The following is a 6,343-nucleotide window of genomic DNA, read 5'->3' as shown; positions in this document are numbered from 1 at the left end:
TGTGACCACACTTCCCCATAACTTGTTGTCATCCGTGAACTTGGCCAGTGTGCTCTTTACCCCCACATCCAAATTGTTACTAAAGATGTTGAAAAGTTAGTACATACTGCTCCAAGACGAGTCCTTTCTGTCTGCTCTCCACCCATCTGCCTGGCAAAGTCAGTACTAGACAATCTCTTCTGCCCACAACATGCTTGCAGACTTAGCAGTGCTGCACAGGAAAATGTGTATGGCTGTTTTAAGATGAAGCTATGCTGCACAAAGCAGTGTCACATAGAAGTAATAGAAGCAGTTTCATGAGCAGCAATCCCTCAATTCAAGGATGATCTCTACCACAGCTCACTGATGGGTCTTTAGGTGATTTAAGCCACAGACACATTCACAGAAGATGCAGGTCTTTCCACAGGGGAGAATAGTCCATAAGGTAGGATTTCTTTCCCTTTCCTTCTATCATTATCTCTTCTCTGCTTTGAGGGCAATATGCTTTACCTTGAAATGGGCTGCAGCTTGTTTGAGGTTGCAGCACCACTGGAGTTGGTCGATAGTCAACTCCTCCCAGTTCTTGATTTTGGCATCTGTTTTCTTGAGGTATGCCTCCAAAGTGTTCTTGTAGTATTTCCTCTGGCCACCACAAGATCTCAGACCATTACTAAGCTGGGAGTAGAGCTCTTGTTTTGGGTGTTGAAAGTCAGGCATATGCACACATTGTCTGGTCCAGAGATGTTGGTGCTTGAGGATCACTGATTCAATGCTGGTAACATTGGCTTCAGCAAGGATGCTAGTATTTGTGTGGTGATCTTCCCATCTGATGTGGAGGATTTTCCAGAGATGTCATTGGTGATGCCCCGCCAGGCTCTTGAGATGATGATGGTAGGTCTCCCATGTTTCATATCCTTAGGAGAGAGTGTGGATGTTGACTGCATTGTAGATATGGAACTTGGTGTCTTTCTAGAAATCACAATGAATAAAGACGCATAGAAGCAATTTCCCAAAGGAGGAACTTGCACACTGGATCTTGTGCTGGAACTCCTCATCAATGTTTACTCCCTGAGAGAGGTGGATACTGAGGTAGGGAAAGTGCTTAACTACCTCCAGGGATGACAATTTGGAGAGGCAAGTCACACTCATGGCTTGGGGAAGGATAATAGAGCACTTCAGTCATCTTGATGTTGAGAGGGAGGTCCAAAGTTCAGCAGGCTTCTTCAAAAAGATCTAACATGGTTTGGAGGTTTTTTTCAATATGCAAGAGGATAGTGCAGTTATTGGCATATTGAGGGTCAAGCATGATTGTTTTGAGTACTTTGGTTTTCAGCTTAAAATGATAAAAGAGCTCTCCATCCATTTGGGAATCACTGTCAGTTGCAGAAGGAAGGTGGTCCTTAGTGAGAAACAGGATGACTGTCAAAAAACAGAGAACAGGTTTGGGGGTGATAACACATCCTTGCTTGACCCCAGTTTATATGACAAATAGATCTGTCTCCAATCCACTATACATATGACAGTTGTAGACATCTTGTTGTGAAAAAGTCTCAGGACCTTGATGTACTTTTCCAGACATCCAAATGTTGCAAATACTTTCCACAAGACTTTATTTCTGATGGAATCAAAGGCCTTAGTATGGTTAATAAAGGCCATATACAGGTCCTGAAGTTATTCCCGACACTTTTCTTGGACCTGGCAGGCCACATAGATCATGTCAGTTGTCCCATAGTCTGAAAACACATTGAGATTCTAGCAGAACTTCTTCAGCAACAGGCAGAGAACAATTCACGAGGATGCGGGCAAGAATTTTCCTGCTGTGGAAAGGAAGCCAATACCTCAGTTGTTTCCGCACACAGACTTATGTCCTTTCTTGAAGATAGTCAAGATGTTGGCATTCTTCAGGTCCCCAGGAATCTTTTCATGGAATAAATTTGTAGAGCCTTAGTACCAGTTTCTTGCTGCCAGCCTTGTAGATTTCAACAGGTATATCATCTGGCCCTGTAGCCTTGTTGTCCTTAGTTTCTTGTTTTTGTTCACTCTACCCCTGTTATCTTAGGTGGGATGTAATTTACATCCCTGTAAATTAGCTGGAATGAATGGCTGCACTAATGTAGCTATATTGCTTCCACTACCCGAGCACAACTTTGTACAGTATATACATACACTTACCATCTCTGATGGCAAAATGGGACCATTTGGAAAACCATCTCTTCTCCTCTATCAGTTAATACTTTGTTTGCTAGAGTTCTATATGAACAATTAAGCTTTGGTTTGGCACCTGATATAATTGTTCCAACCAAAGCAAAATCCATTTGTAAACAGTAGTGAGTCATTGGTTTTACTAAAGGAATTAGATCATTTTATTATCATAGATTCATAGATTCATAGATTCATAGATTAAGGGTCGGAAGGGACCTAGTAGATCTTCTAGCCCGACCCCCCGCCAGGGCGGGAGAACAACAAAAAACCCCAAAAAGAGAAATGGGACTCAAACGAGTCCAGCCAGGTAGGCATCCAGCCTCTTCTTAAAGACCCCCAGGGTAGGGGCCAGCACCACTTCCCTTGGAAGTTGGTTCCAGCTCCTAGCCGCCCTAACCGTGAAGTAGTTTTTGCGGATGTCCAATCTATACCTCCTCTCCATCAGCTTGTGCCCATTACTCCTTGTTATGCCAGCGGGCGCTAGGGGAAACAGCGTCTCCCCCAAACCCATAGTAATCTCTATTTTAGTAGTTACTTATTTGCTTCAAAATGCAACAATTGGGTATATAATTTGTTTTATGTCAAAAATAACTTTAAAGAACTGCAATGATGCAAAATCAATCTCTAATTTCTTTGATGACTGAATCAATGCAATCAGCAAGAATTGTTTAATCAAGGAACTACTTTCAATAAAGAGTATTAATAAAGAATTTTATAGACATGTTTATATACTCATACAATTTGGTGAAGTGCACAAATAAAAATGTGCTGGGGCAAGGATTTCTTAGAGTGATATCTTTTATTAGTCCAATATCTTACATGTTATAGTAGTGTAGGAATTATATTATTGGTCAAATTGGTCCAATAAAATATATTACCCTAACAAATTCTTGCCTCACATTATTCCCAGGGCCATCATGGCTACAACATCATTCTTACATTGTTGTGCCATGAAAGATATTAAAATTCACCACTTACAATGGAAAATCCATAACCATATAGTTGGTTATAACCAATGAAAAATTCTTGTCTCTTGTATAATTTCTGGATCACATAATCACAGCTGCAATATCACTCTTACGCTACAAAATAAAAATAAACGAAGTAATTTTGTGTCTGTTATTACCTATCTGGAGAGAAGATAGGGATTAGTGGGGTAGAATTCCAAACTGTAAATGATAAATTAAACAGTGTCATGAAAAAGGTTTTGGATAGGCTACTGCAAAAAGTGAACCTATCTGTATCTTAACTCAGCCATCTAGAAGCCCAGGAAAGTAGCCCAGTTCAGGAAGGCAAATAAGTATATGTGTAATCCCTATAAATCAGTACATAATGTCCTAATTAAGTCATTGGGACTTTTGACCTTGACTCTGACTTTGTTAAGCCAAGAATTTGTCCAATTAGATTTAGATCCTCAAAGGGAATTTACAAACCACTTTTCACATGTGAGCCTATGAACTGCACTTCATCAACCTCCTAGGTACAGAAACTCATAGACTCAGTATAGACATTGGAATTCTGACGCACTACAACCTGCCTGACATCTGACTCCCCAGTTGCCTCTCCACTTTTACCAGTACATCCTCCTCCTCTCCTCCCCACCTAGCCTACCTCTCATCCCATGATACCTCCGTTTCCATTTTCACTGACTGGCTTTTTTGCCTGCATTGCATGCCAGCCTCTGGCTTCTTTATTATTCCTTCCAACAAGGAAGAGCATGCACACCAACAGTAGGTGCTTCCTCAGCCTAACAAAGGGTTTTTAAAACTCAAAACCTTGCTAAGATATATTTATCCAACTATTCAGTTGGTCTACTAAAAGATACCAGATTGACCCAAAGAACCTTGTCTGCCAGTGCCATGTCCTTAGACCAACATGGCTACAACCTACACCCCTAGCACCTCTCCCCAGTCAGCTGACTGGAAGGAGGCAGGGCCCTAGGCACATCTAAGCCCAAGGGCTGTGGCTGGCAGGAATAGTTCTCTGGAAGCTGCTAGAGGAGAAGCTCCTGCAGCAAATGAAAGAAAGGCTCTGTGACAGTTTGGTTGCCTGAGATGCTAGTGATACTATGCTGCTTACTTACCTGTTGTTATTTAAAGTGGTGGACTGAACTGAGGCTGTAGGGGAGGAGGACACCTCATTGAGGCACACTACCATGTTGTGTAGAGGCACCAGCTCCAGTGAAGGCACACCTTAACACATACACAGACAGTCACACGTCATGAGTTTTGCTTGTCAGCAGCTTGAGGTCCAGTTTCCCAGAAACCCCTGCACCTATTTCCTTGAAACCTGGCAGACTTCATGGCCTCAGCAGGGGCTACCGTGCCTGCTGTTTTCAGTTTGGTCAGGCAAGAAATGACAAGGTTATAGGCATTTTCATGATTCCCCATTATAGCCTATGTGCGAAATGTCAAAATGCATCTGTCCTGGGGATAATGGGAAGCTCAGCACAGGAAAAAAACCAACAAAATGGAGAGGGAAAGATCAAACCTTTAGTTACCCTCAGGAGGAGCAATGCTGGAACACCGAGGAGAAAAATCCACGCAGTTCACGAGCCACACAGTTATACAATTAAGGCTGGTGATGTCACAGGGATGCACCAGCCAGGAAGGATAAAGCGGCTGCCAGCAGTATGGAGGGGAGAGTGAGTGAGGAGGTGGAGGCTTTCCGTGCCGGCAAAGGGTGGAGCCAGCGCAATCAGGGATCACCTGGACAGCAAGCAGCAGCAGAGGCTGCAAGGGATCTCCTCACCTGGGGTACTGGAATGGAGCCCCACAAGGGGAGGAGCTTTTGGGGTGACTCATCCCTATAACTGCCGGGGATGCATGGCGGTGGAGCCGCCGGACCATGGCACGATGAGTGTGGTGACACAGAGGGAGGGGCTGAAGCCGACCCGAGGAATCAGGAGTCTCCCTGCACAATCGCTCCCAGGTACCAGGTTGGGGAGCCGGGCTGGGGGCAGAAAGGATAAGGGGACCCCAAGGGACCAGCATCGAAGGAGCACTGCCATGCACGGGCAGGAGGGCTTGCAGAGCCAGCCAGTAGGATGCTAGACTGGAAGGTCCTTTGGGCTTTCTCCTGCATTTTCTTTTTTCCTTCTTTTCCTCATTTTGTTTTCTTTACCCCTGCCTGACAGGGGCACCCTGCTGGCTCCAGGAACAGAGCCAACACACTTAAGGGGGCTCCAGATCTAGGACCTGAGGTGACCAACCATGCTTCCCCAAAGGAGCAGGAGGGATATCGCCTAGGGCAATAAGGAGCAATGAAACCACAGAGTGCATGCAAGAACCATCCATACTGGAGGGGGACCATTTCAAGAGTAGGCGTCCTGCCAGAGGTTGGCATAAGGTTGGGGTGTAGGGGAGGTGGAGCCCCACAAACATCCCACGAGCAGAGTGGTCTTCCCTGAGGAGAACTTTAAGGCTGAACCCCACACTGACTTAACATTCAAAGACATGGCAGGCAAGTTTGGGGACAACCAGAGGGACAACCGAAGTCCATCATGGGGAACCCACGAAACCAGAGACCGGACACCCTCTACTGCTTGTGTCAAGGCGGTGCGTGAGCAGGTGTTCAAGGCCAGGCAAGTGCAGCATCAAAATGGCGAAACAGTTTTGACAAAATGAAATGGAACTTTGAAACAAAACACTGTCCCTTCAAAACAGCAAAATGGAAGTCAAAACAAAACAGTGCTGTTTTGCACAGCCCTAGTGTTTTGTGTGGACTTGAGTACTGAACAGATCATTTCATTTGCTTTTTTTATGAACTTTTCGCAATGTATGTGTGATGTCCTCAGTTGGTGGTGTGAGTATCATCCTGCTCCCTGGGTTAGGCACCCCAACTCACCTGCCATGACTTGAAGGAAACATAATTGAAGGAGGGGTTCAATGGTGTTCCTGCTCTGCCCCGGAGATGGTAATACTCACTGAATCGGTGTGGCTGGTCCTGGGGCTCCACCTTCCCTACACCCCAGTCCACTCACCAACTGTGTGAGCCATCATGCCACCATTCCCAGTTCCTAGCTCTGGCCTCTTATGGCTTCCTGTTGGGCATCAACCCGGTCATCCTGAGAAGAAAGTGCAGGCTTGTAGTTGCAGCCTGGCACTCATTTCTAATCCTTGGCTCTGCTCTGTCCCTTTACTGGGTCTGAAACTTCCATGCC

This window comes from Gavialis gangeticus, unplaced genomic scaffold (assembly GCF_001723915.1).
Source record: "Gavialis gangeticus isolate Ggan-Ray unplaced genomic scaffold, GavGan_comp1, whole genome shotgun sequence".
NCBI classification, from domain to species: Eukaryota; Metazoa; Chordata; order Crocodylia; family Gavialidae; genus Gavialis; species Gavialis gangeticus.
Note: the sequence above shows the minus strand (reverse complement) of the source record.